The following is a 12,334-nucleotide window of genomic DNA, read 5'->3' on the forward strand; positions in this document are numbered from 1 at the left end:
CTCGCTGTCCCAGTGACTGCAGGACGAGCAGAGGCGTCGGCGGCAACATCTTGGTTTGCTAGTCGTGTGGATGTGTTACAGTTTCCCTCACCTGCTTGGGAATTTCTCTAGGGCTGAGACATTATCTCCTCCTCCCTGTAATCGTTTCTAGGGCACAAATAACACTGTGAAAGGACCAGGATGCAGTGGGTGATGGACTAAGCAATGGCCTGTGATGCTCCCTCCAGAAGAAGTGGGAGGAAACAACATTTATGGAGCATCTTTTGCATGTACCAGTGTGGTAGGTACCTTCACATATCATCTTATTTAATCCCCACAGTAACCTTATAGAGTAAGTGTTATTATAGTCACTATAGATGTGAGGAAACTGAGGTTCCAAGGGGTTAAAGAACCTTTAGCAAATAGTGTGGCTGGGGATTGAACACAAGCCTGTTGGCTGCCAAGCCCATGGTCTTCCCATTGTGTTATGCTGCCTCTGTAGTGAGACCTTCTTTGTGGTCTTGCTGAAGAGACCCAAGTTGGATGGGGTCTCAGTTAAGGTATTTCCTCAAGAATGACAGCAAGGTGGCTGTGGTGGGGGTGGGACAGTCCCCCACAGGATGGGAAAATTCCAAGGTGGTTAGGACTCTGGGATAGGGGTTGGAGAGAGGGGCAGGACTTCTAAGGGCTGGTGACTTCCTCTGGGATGCCAGCAGCACCACCCACGAGCAGGAGGGTGCTGGAAACCCATCAGACTGAGCTTGTGCAGAAGGTTCCTTGGGTGGTGTGAGCCCCGAAAGCCTGCCCCCCGGCTGCCGGCTCTGGATCACCTCTGCTCTGAGCCTGTCTGCAGGATGGGACTGGGAGACCCGCTGGGAGACGCGAAGGGGTGGCCTTCCTAGCCACTGAGGCCTTTGCCCCTCCTAGGGACTGAGGCTGCACCCACAGCCCCTTTCACTCAGGTCGAGTTAAGTGTCAGGATGCCGATGGAGTAAACAGGAAGGACAGAATTTGGACTTAGTTCCTGAGGCTGGACCTCAGGGGTCAGCCTGTCTTCCCGGAGGAGAGGGAGACGGTAGGGACTCTCTGTTGCTGTCTCGCTCCTCTCCTGTCCCAGCTGTCTCTCTGGTTCTGATGTAATTCCCTGTGGCTTTTTTCAAGAGTGGAGGTTTGGTTGGAGCAGGACTGGGTGAGAAAAGAGTGTCTAGAGAGGGACTTGCAGTGGACAAGAGGCAGGAGTCCATGGAGGGAAGGGCTGACCAGCCATAGCAGCATTGACTGAGCTCTTACCAGATGCCAGGAGTCATGCTGAGAGCTTCATGTTCATCTTTCTCCCTCCTGTTTACTCCATCGGCATCCTGGCACTTAACCCGGCCCAAGTGAGGGGCTGTGGGTGCAGCCTCAGTCCCTAGGAGGGGCAAAGGCCACAGTGGCTGGGAAGGCCACCCGTCCACGTCTCCCAGCGGGTCTCCCAGTCCCATCCTGCAGACAGGCTCAGAGCAGAGGAGATCCAGAGCCGGCAGCCAGGGAGCAGGCTTGCTGGGCTCACACCACCCAAGGAACCTTCTGCACAAGCTCAGTCTGATGGGTTTCCGGCACCCTCCTGCTCGTGGGTGGTGCTGCTGGCATCCCAGAGGAAGTCACTAGCCCTTAGAAGTCCTGCCGCTCTCCCTAACCCCTATCTCAGAGTCCTAAGCGCCTTGGAATTTCCTCATCCTGCAGGGGACTGTCCCTCCATGGCCGCCTTGCTGTCATTCCCGAGGCTCAGTACTCTTATTATCCCCGTTGTATTGATGGGGAGATTGAGGCTTAGCAGAGACTTCAGTCCAGATCTGTCTGCCTTTCAGGCCAGTGCCCTCGCGCATTACATCAGGGAGGTAGGGTCTGAGGAGAGAGTGGGGAGAGCCCAGGAAAGTTGGGCAGGGAAGGGCGGCCCAGGGTCCCGACCACCACAGTCCTGGGGTCCCCACTTCTCTGGCCCCTCATCTTGTCTCCTCTGGCTGCACACTCCTCCGTTTGGCAGGCCTTGTCTCCTTTATGTACCCTCCTGCTGTGCTCTTCGCCCTATAAAACCTGTTCTCTGCAAGGGGCCTGGTGGTTCACACTGAGGCAAAAATGGCTCAGAAGGCAGCTGAGGTGCTCTGGGCAAAGCACCGTGCATGGAGATCTGGCTCCGAGTCCTCCCTGGGCCACTTACCGAATGGAGGCAGATAACGTGGGAGGAAGAGGCTGGAGGGGTGGCTGCAGTACAGTAAGTGCTCATTAACATTTTCATCTGCAAAAGCAGAGACTAGAACCCAGCCTCACAGGTTGGATGGGTATTCTGTATGTGAAAACTCTTAGGAAACTGTAAAGTTATTTACTTGGAAGAGTATTAGTATGATCTCAGGAATGTGTGTGTTTTATGGGAGCAAAGCCTTGAGCCAACGGATGAGGCCCTGACGGGCTGGGGAGTTTTCCTGGGTACAGAAAGTCCTCACTGTTTCTCCTGGAACACACCTAAAATCCCACAGCTTGTCTCCGGCTGCCTCCTAGGAGGCCGGAAGCCAGGCGGAGCTGCTAAAAGATTCTCACAAGGAACCCAAGGCTGGATCCCTCGGAGCATCAGAGAATTTCTCAAGGAAATGAAAGTCCTGTTCTCAGGGAGTGTGACTTAGCCTTTGGTGGCTAGGGAGCTGTCCCCAGAGAGGGGCTCACTGGGATGGCACAGTGAGCTCCAGGCAGCCCTGCTTTGCAGCTCTGCAAACTGGCTCCCGCAGACTGGAGGACAGACGAGCAGACTGGAGTGCAGTGGGAAGGGTCTGGAGGTCACACACTGCACGTGGAAGGCACAGCTCTTTGGATTTCCCTCAGTTTCAGCCTGGCGCTTTACTCCCAGCTAACGTTCCAGGAAACTAGCTCTCTGACTGTTGAAAGCTCTCAAGAGTCAAGGGTGGATATCACTCACCTGAGTCACACAGCTCTGAAGAGGCGGAGTGGGGATTTCAATCCAGTTTTGTCAGATCCAGCACCTGAGTTCTGCCTAAGTGGTGTGACTTCCAAGCAGTAGCATCTTTGAAAACAATGTCTATTTTAAGTTGTGGTAAAAAAAAAAAAAATACACGACATAAAATTTACTGTCAATCTTTAAGTGTGCAGTTCAGCAATATTAAGTATTTTCACATTGTTGTGCAACAGAGCTCTAGAAGTGTTTTGTCTTGCAAAACTGAGACACTGCACCCATTGAATAACAATGCCCCATTTCCCCTTCCCCTTAGCCCCTGGCCGCCACCATCCACTTTCTGTCTCTATGAGATTGACTGCTTTAGACAAGTCCTGTGAGTGGAACCATGCAGTACTCGTCTTTTTGTACTGTCTTATTTCACTTCGCATAATATCTTCAAGTTTCATCTATGTTGTAGCATGTGACAGGATTTCCTTATTTTTTCAAGGCTGAATAACATTTCATTGTATGTGTACATCATATTTTTTTTTCACCCGGTCATCCTTCAATGGGCATTCGGTTCGCTTCCGCTGCTTATCTATTGTGAATAATGCTGAGGCGAATATGATGAGCAGCATTGTCGGTTAAATCGAAGACTTTTGCCTGTGTGCACGTCCGTGCAGACGAGTGCACATACACGTGAGAGGTGTGTGCTTACACCCCCATGGAGTGTAGACCCCAGCGGGACCTGCCTTTGAGTATTCCTCAGAGCAAACCAACTCTTTTCAGCAATCTCATTTTCTTGAAATAACAGCAAGTTTTAAAAACTTTTATCAAATTAATAGAGCATTAAAACACAATGAAAATAGTCTTTCACATTTTTTTGAAATGTTTCATGGAGTTCAAAACAGTGGGTCTATTTCATTAATTAAGTTGTTTGGGACTTAAACCCTTTTTTATTAGCTTCATGTTTTGAAGCTGCGAGTCAGACTTTCTCAGGGCTTGCACGGTGGCGCTTTGCCAGGAGGTGCATTTGGAAGGACAATGTCCCTCTGCAAGGATGGCCTGTTTGGCTCTAGCTGAAGATGGATGTCAGGAAGGTTTTCAAACATCGGGAAACGCCAATACGTTTTCTATCTCAGTCCTGCGTACATGCACGTGTGTCTAACTGAAACAGAAGCCTTCTGAATCACCACTCGCCCGTGTGATGCACTCACAGTTTCCAGTCCAGCGCTACTTAGTGTGGTCTGTGAGCTGCTTCTCACCCGCCAAGGAGGAGATAAGTGCAGAAGCTGAGTGCTTAGCACATGGAAAGATGCTTGACATCAGTAGCTATCAATGAAATGCAAACACAAACCATGATGAGATATCACTTCACACCCACTAGGATGGTTACAGTAAGTGTTGATGAGAACGTGGGGGAATTGGAATGCTCATACACTGCAGCTGAGAATGTAAAACGGTGCAGCTGCTGTGGAAAACAGGATGGTGGTTCCTCAAAAGGGTAAACAAAGAGTTACATGACCCACCAATTGTACTCCCAGGTGTATACACCCAAGAGGAATGAAAACGTATGTCCACCCCAAAACTTGTACATGAAGGTTCGTAACGGCAGTATTCATAATAGCCAAAAGGGGGAAACAACCCAAATGTCCATCAACTAACGAGTGGATAAACAAAATGTGGTATATCCATACAATGGAATATCATCCGGTAATAAAAAGAAATGAACTACTGATACATCGTACAACATGGATGAACCTTGAAAACATTGTGCTAAAGAAAGAAGCCAGTTACCAAAAAACCACATATTGTATGATTTCATATACATGTAATATCCTGAATAGGCAAATCTAGAGATAGAAAGTAGATTAGTGATTTCCTAGGGCTGAGGGAGGGAGTCTGGAGGGAAAAGGGGCTTAACTGCTAATGGGTAAATTGACTCTTTCAAGAGTGATGAAAGTGTTCTAAAATTAGTTGTGGTGGTGGTTGCACAACTCTGTGAATATACTAAAAACCATTGAATTGTACACTTTAAATGAGTGAATTGTATGGCGTGTGAACTATATCTCAAAAAAGTTGCTAAAAAACAAAGAGTAAGTATTTTTAGAGACTTTTATAACAGTTTGACATTGCTGTGCCATCTAAGAGCGTGATCTTTTTTCTAGTAATTCATTTTTACTGTTTTATTGTATTTTACAAAAGGATCAGTCCATGATAGATTAGAATTAAAAAAAAAAAAAGCAGATCATCCACAACAGATCATGTGAAAGGCACTGTTCTAGTCTATTTCATTATTTTTTTAAAAAAATTCTAGTCTTAAAACACTGAACTGACTTCATTGTCCACTAATGGGTTGTGACCTGTAGTTAGAAAAATACTGGAAAGTACTGCCCCGAGCACAGCAGCACCCAGGCAGGCAAAGTCTGCCCTGTTCAGGGATGTTAGCAAACCATCAGAGGTGAGCAGCATCTTCAGGATACACTCAAGCCCGTCTGATCTGACTTCTGCCCACCCCTTCAGCCCCATCTATCACCATGTTCCCACACAGGCCCTCCACTCCAATCGCACCCCACAGCATGGTTTCCAGAATACTCCATACTAGCTCAGATTCCAGTGTCTTTGCAGATGGAGTTTCCTATGCCAGGAATGATGACACTTCAGTCACCTGGAAAACACCACGTTATTCTCCAAGTTGCAGCCCACACATCGTCTTCTCTATACCTGGAACTACTTCCTCTTTGCTCTTCTTCCCCAAGTCCATAAAAGCCATCATTACACAGCATGGCCGTCACACACCTGCCAGTCTGTCTGTCCTAGGAGAGGGTAAACCTCCTGAGGGCAGGTGCAGCCTTTGGTTCATCTTTGCATCCTGGCCCTCACCAACGGGCAGATGCATGATCAGTGCTCAAAACATAAATGCAGCAGAGTTCACCCCAGTTTTTATGAAAACCAGGATACTGGCAGTCACTGACACCAGGGCAAAGAGCCAGGCAGAGCTCCTTCAAGAAAATCCTGCCCACCAACATCCTTGGCTGGGCTCTCCCTTCCCTTGTGCTTCTGAGCCGTATCTCCCAGCACTATGGGTTTCCACGGTGACCCCGGTTTTCTGGCTGCTTGGATGTCTTTCCCTCCTTGCATCTTCCACCTTGGTATCAACTGCATCAGACTTCTCTTTCTGTACCGATCATATCTGGGGCCACAGTCTGCATCATTCCCAGGCTGCATTCATACTGGAAATTCTTATTTTGCACTATGCCTCTCAGGGGCAAAATGTTTGTTTCTAAACATGTTACTCAAAAGAGGATCCTCCTTTTCCCCCCTAATTTGGCCTGATTTTTAATGTTCAGCTGGACCCAGGCTACTACCTGTTTGTGATACATGGTATTATGTTAATCTTGTCTCTCTCTCTCTCAAGCATGTGACCATTTGGTGCGATGAAAGTGTAAAAGGTCAAATTGTTCCTGACTTGAGGTAAGCAGCATAAACAAATTAAGAGACAAGCAGACTGAAACACACTCTTGAGATGATCTAGAAAGGAAGAGAAAAGCAGGTGGAACTAAGCCCCATTTGGCCAAGGTTTAGCACAAATTAGAAGTAACCTACAGTTCATTACTCTCAGCCACTTTCAAGCTGAGTTGGGACCGAATCTGTCTCCACCCCAATAAGGAGGCAGTACAGCACACACTCAGGAGCAGGGCACTGGGAGTGGAATGTGTGGACTGGTACATTGGCTCTACTGTTTACCAGCTGTGTGATCTTGGCCAAGCGATTTAACTTCTCTGTTCTCCTATGTCCTTTCTGAAAAAATGGGGATAGTAATTGTACACATCTCATAGGGCTGTTGGAAGACTGAAATGAGTTAATACAAAAAGGGGACATAATGGTGTCTGTCCTAGAGTAAGTGCTATATTAACGCTGGCTGTTATCAACTGTTTTTGAGTACTACTCTGTGTGTGCTCACTAAAGCTGAAGATTGAGCAAGACGGGAGGAGAGCAGGGATTGACTTCACAGGTCATGCCTGAGCCAGGACCTGCCTCGTGGTAGACACTTGATACCTCATTTAATTTTTACAATCACCCTGTGAGGTACATTGTGTTACTCCCCTTTACAGCCAAATTAGGCTTAGAAAGGTTACATAGAAAAAAGTCAAAAAGCAAAGAACGCTACTGTCCAAAATAGGGCAGAACAATTGATGATTTAAGTTTCTGTCAACAGTTTCTCTCCCCCCAGATCAAAGTGAAAATTAGTAGGAAGTGATGCTTGATGACCCGTCTAAGGGTGTGGCAATGCTGGAGCTGGTTCCCGAGACACACTCTTACCTTAGTTAGTGAGAGAGCCTTCCCACGTAGCCTCTCAATGTAGCCATGAAGCCTTTAAGGAGCGCTCTTAAGAAAGGAATTGTAATGTCCCCAGTCTATGGTTGGGGACTTCAGCCAACTCAGGTGGCCAATAAGTGACAGTGAGGTGCCTGGAACTCAGGTCCTTTGATGAGCATTGACTATTGACCCACCCAGCTCACAGGTGAAGTGGCGTCCATAGCTCAGACTGCACAAGCCATGGTGGTTTTTCAAGGAAGAACACGCCTTTGCTCTCAGTGTTGTGGTTGGCCAAGAAAGTTCCACGCTTTCGCTCCTACAAACACACTCGCCCACTAGGGCAGCTGAGTCAGCAGGCGACAGTCATCTCTTCACAGTCCCCTTCCTGTTGGTGACAGCTCTCGGTGGCCTTTCCCACCAGCAGTCCTCAGGTGGGACAGCATCGGTTCTTTAGAGAGGTTCTCATGCTCTTCAGTCTGAAAAGGGTAGGGCTTGGGGTATTCATCCCTCTCCTCTTAGTTGGCGCTCAATACATATTTATTAAATTGAATTTCATTGAGTCTGATTCCAATGCCAAGAATTTCTCATGAGCCACATAAAATCTGAGCCTACCTGTTGATCTTTGAACACTGTTCACTTACTCCTAACAGGTGACTTTGAATCATCTGTGGAAACTGCTCAGTTGGATGAGTTTTAAATGGGAATCTAAACTTCCTATGTCTGTGTTTCACCCAGTGACAGTTTCATTGTTTTGTTACCTCCACACCCCTCCACTAAACCATAAGCACCTTCAGAGCAGGAAAGATGATTTTTTTTCATTATTATGCTCCCAGTTTCCAACACAGAACCTAGCCTGAAGTAGGAGTTAAACATAGGTTAGCTTGATGGGTGGAGGGACAGATGCTGGATGGATGAATGGCAGGACAGAGCCACAGAGCTGTGGCCAGAGAAATGGACGAGGCCACAGTACTCACGGTGCTTCATCGAGATGCACTTGTTGACTACTTTCTCACTAGGATGTTGTGAACTTAATGTGTGCTAAGCTAACCTGACAGAAAATCTCAACTGTTGATTAGTTTTGAAAAATAGAAGTGTAAGACCTTTACTTAGGCATTAGCTAATTGCTTTTCCTTGCTGCCATTGAATTGGCTTTGTTTTTAACGATGACATGCATTTCAAAGAGATATGATTACCAGCCCTTTGAAGGTCCCTGCCTAAACCTTCAGCTGCAGGAACTGCCAGACTGAAGTCAGTGTCAGGGATCTGGTGCCCTTGCAGTCCCCAGCGTGCCTCAATACCCCCAAAGAGGTGTCCCTGTGCTTCTCGGGACTATACAACACAATTTTTGCCCCTTCAGAGGCACCCTCCCTCTCACGAGAGGTCAGAGAGCTTGTAAAAGTGGACAGACTAGACAGACTGGACAGATGGCCTCTTCGCAGGGCTGTGGGCAATGCCTCAAGTTGCCTGTTAACAGTGGAGTTGGCGGCAAACCTGTAGATGAGGCACCCTCTGTTTGTGCTGTTGTCTCGCCAACTTTCTCTGCTGGGCCTGCCAATCAAGCCTCTGTCTGCTCTGCTCTCCACCCTGAGTCTGACATCCCTAAGTCATGAGGGCCCTGGCTAGCTGCTAAATGGCTATTCCTGTTCTGCCACCCCACCCCTGACCTCCCTCTGTGTGGCTTCTTGAACTCAGGCCTATCTGTCTGCCCTGATCCAGCTCAGTGCTGGGTCAAGTGTTGCCAAGCCCAGGGTACAGTTAGTTAGTTCTAACTGAAAGAAGGTTCTGCATAGTACCAAGCTGAAATCTTCCTAATGGGAACTCCACCTCGGTTCTATTTCCACCCCCTGGGGCAACACTGAATAAGTCTACTCTGTCTTCTGCATGAGGGTCTTCCAGTGTTTAAAGACAACTAATGTGTCCCCTTACGACGTCTCCTCTCTAAGCTGACAGCTCCAGTTCTGGCAATGATTCCTCGTGCTTCTTGCTTTCCAGACCCTCGCTATTCTGGACATTTTCTGGTTTGTCAAATTTGCTCTCAAAAACTCTTTCAGAAGACTGATGAACTGTCCCACATTGAAGGAGACTAAGGAGACATGACAACTAACTGCTCTGTGGGAACCTGGATTGGGTTCTGGAACAGAAAAGAGAGATAGTGGGACAACCAACTTAATTTGAATAGGATCTACAAATCAGTCAATGTTCGTTTTCTGGTTTTGATCATTGTACTATGGTGTGTCAGATCATTTGGGAAAGCCGGGTGAAGGGTATACAGGAATTCTTTTTGCAATCTTTTTATAAGCCTAATGTTATTTCTAAATGACAAGTTAAAAAGTAGTCTTTCAGATATGTTGGATTTGCGTGGTATCAATTTAGCTACGCTGCAACTACATTTCCCAGAATTCTCTTTCTCTGCATAATTCAGAGTTGGCTTGGACCACAAGAGACAATGGCGTGAAATCAGAGTGAAGGAGTGCTGGTGACTCTGCAGGCCTGGGGCACTGTTGCAGCTTGTTGCTTATCTGCTAGTTTACCTTGTTGGTGTGGGGCAGTGGCCACGCCCGCAGCTCCTGCCTGATCTGCTGCAGCTTCTCTGATTCCTCGGCCTGGAAGGGCACCGATGGGAAGGAACAGCTTGGAATCTTGAGGCTCCTCATTTCACATTTAATATATGCTGATTGTTTTCCCAGAACCTGCCTCCCTCTCCTCACCAACACACTCACTTCATTACTCCTGTGTATCAAAGTTAGTTGTTACTTCTCTGGTTTTCCCAGTAAATACTTTGATGACCTATATTAAAATCATTTTAATCTATTGGTAAGGAACTTGATTAATAAATTAGTTGTTATGAGTAGATCTGCATCAGTGTGGTCTAAAATTTTGTTACCTTTTTGAGAAACCGTGTCATATTGCGGTCTCCTTTTAAGCTAGTGTCAACTGCAGATCTCCCGTGAACTGTTCTCAAGCCACGTCTCCTCCAGTTCATTCTTGCAATTGACTCTTTGAATCTTAAGGATTAACTTTACATTTTTCCCCATAAAATTTCATCTTGGGGCTTTTGGTTTATCATTCCAGCTATCCTGATTAATTGCAACGTGGGATCTGTCTTCTACCATATTATCCTACATTTGATAAGAACATAGTCAAAGTCTCATCCAGCTTGCTATGGAAGGACAGAGGGCTGCCTCTTCGGTGGGTCAGCATGCAGCCATCAGTCCCATTGAGTGGTGAGCTGGCTGAAAACCCTCATACTTGTGTCATCATCTAACCCACACTTCTCTAGTTCATCCACCAAAATAGTATAAGATGTTATCATTTCTGCATTTTCTTGATTATCAAAACAGAGAAGACTGTTGTTTAATACTCCGCAGCTGGTGGAACTTGGTTTACCAGATTGGCATTCAAATAAGACTTACCTCATTCCTTATTTTCCAAATTCATCTCTTGAATCCCCACATGCCCGAGTCAATTTGTTTCTAGGACTGCCATAAGAAAGTACCACAAACTTGGTGGCTTATAACAACAGAAATTTATTCTCTCACAGCTCAGGAGGCCAGAAGTCTGAAATCAGGGTGTTGGCAGGGTTGGTCCTCCCGGAGGCTCTGAGGGAGAAGCTGTTCCATGGCCCTCTCCCAGCCTCTTGTGTCTCCTGGCAATCCTTGGCATTCCTTGGCTTGCAGCCGCATCACTACAGCCTCTGCCTCCGTGGTCATATGGCCTTCTTCCCCAGGGGTCTCTCTGTGTCCTCCTCTCTTCTTATGAGGACACCAGTCATATCAGATTTAGGGCCTACCCTAATCCAGAATGACCTCATCTTAACTGATTACATCTGCAACGACCCTATTTCCAAATAAGGTTGCATTCAGAGGTTTCCAGTGGACGTGAATTTTTGGGGGACACCGTTCAGCCCAGTACACCAAATAAGCAAGGCTCCCTCTCCCTGCTGCCTGCGTCTGGCCATGCAGTCTGTGCAGGGCTTGCCCGGGGAACCAGTTCGCTGTCTCTGCTGCTGTTGTCTCTGTATCCCTGTGGAAAAGAGAAGGCCCCACCCGGTGCCTGATGCACTAATGCCGACAGTCCAGCTCTCTACACAGGCCCCAGTGTGTCTCCCCCAGTGTCATGCTTACACACTCATGCCCCACGTGGGCTCCTACACCAAACCCTCTCAGCTGGGCCAACTTGGCTGGGAGGGTGCTCCAGCCACAAACTATGCCGGATGGCAGTCAAGTCAACATTTCACACTTCCCCTCACCCCTGGTTAGTTTCCCCCTTGGGTGGGGATGGGGGTGGGGTGGGGGGTGTATGGGGGTGTAGGGGTGGGGGTGAGCTGCGTGGGGTGGAGCGCTCAGTCATCTATTCAGGTATGACCATTTCAACCCATCAGAGAAGATCTAATATATTTGGCCTCAGATGAGAAGAGATTGGTCCTGATCCTGTTTCTCTCAGAAGGCTCCTTACACTTGTATAAATTTGCCCAGTTGCTTCTAGAACCTGCTATTCATACCAAGAAATATGGAGAAGAACAGCTGTTGTCAAGCTATACATTAGGGGAAAATGTCCAGTTGTAGCCTATACTCAGGATAATGGTACCCAGCTGCCTACATTTACACAGCTGAAGGGTATCATTCGTGTGATTGTTCTAGAAGCAAAGACTTCCTCTAGGGTGATTTGCTGCCTCCCCCTTGCTGGCTGGTGACTTTGAAATGGTGGCTTATTGAGGTGGAAAGATCTAAAATTCCACTTTCTAGGGCCCCCATTACAAATCCAGTATGCACTTGTGCCATGAATCAATGTCGAGTTTGGAAGTCAGAGGTCAATAAATTTACCCAAGTGCACATTATTTCCCTTTTTGAAAACCGAGAAACTTCACATTTCCTTGGCTATTGGCTGCTTTCCCAAATTTCTCAGAAGTCATGGACGTTGGCTCTGCAATCATATCTCCAAATTCTGATGAGACTCATCTGAAACTAAAGCTCACGTAATGTGGCCAGATGCTTCCCCACCTCTTCACTGATCTTGAACTTGACATTCTTCTGGAATTTACCTTTATACTTTCTGGTTTGAGAATTACTTTTCTTGAGGGAGAAAAACAGGAGGCATTAAAAACTATGCCCT

The 12,334-nt window shown here is 47.2% G+C and overlaps 1 long non-coding RNA gene and 1 pseudogene across 1 annotated transcript; one reads left to right on the top strand and one right to left on the bottom strand.

Moving 5' to 3' along the window:
- Positions 1–12,334, bottom strand: part of LOC123277542 (L-lactate dehydrogenase B chain pseudogene) — a 134,754-nt pseudogene that overhangs the window by 38,369 nt on the left and 84,051 nt on the right.
- On the top strand, positions 157–10,288 carry LOC139040401 (uncharacterized). The gene is made up of 3 exons (XR_011494892.1): positions 157–280; positions 6,321–6,376; positions 9,645–10,288. It is a non-coding gene; the product is annotated as an uncharacterized lncRNA (long non-coding RNA).

Source organism: Equus asinus, chromosome 16 (genome assembly GCF_041296235.1).
Source record: "Equus asinus isolate D_3611 breed Donkey chromosome 16, EquAss-T2T_v2, whole genome shotgun sequence".
NCBI lineage: Eukaryota > Metazoa > Chordata > Mammalia > Perissodactyla > Equidae > Equus > Equus asinus.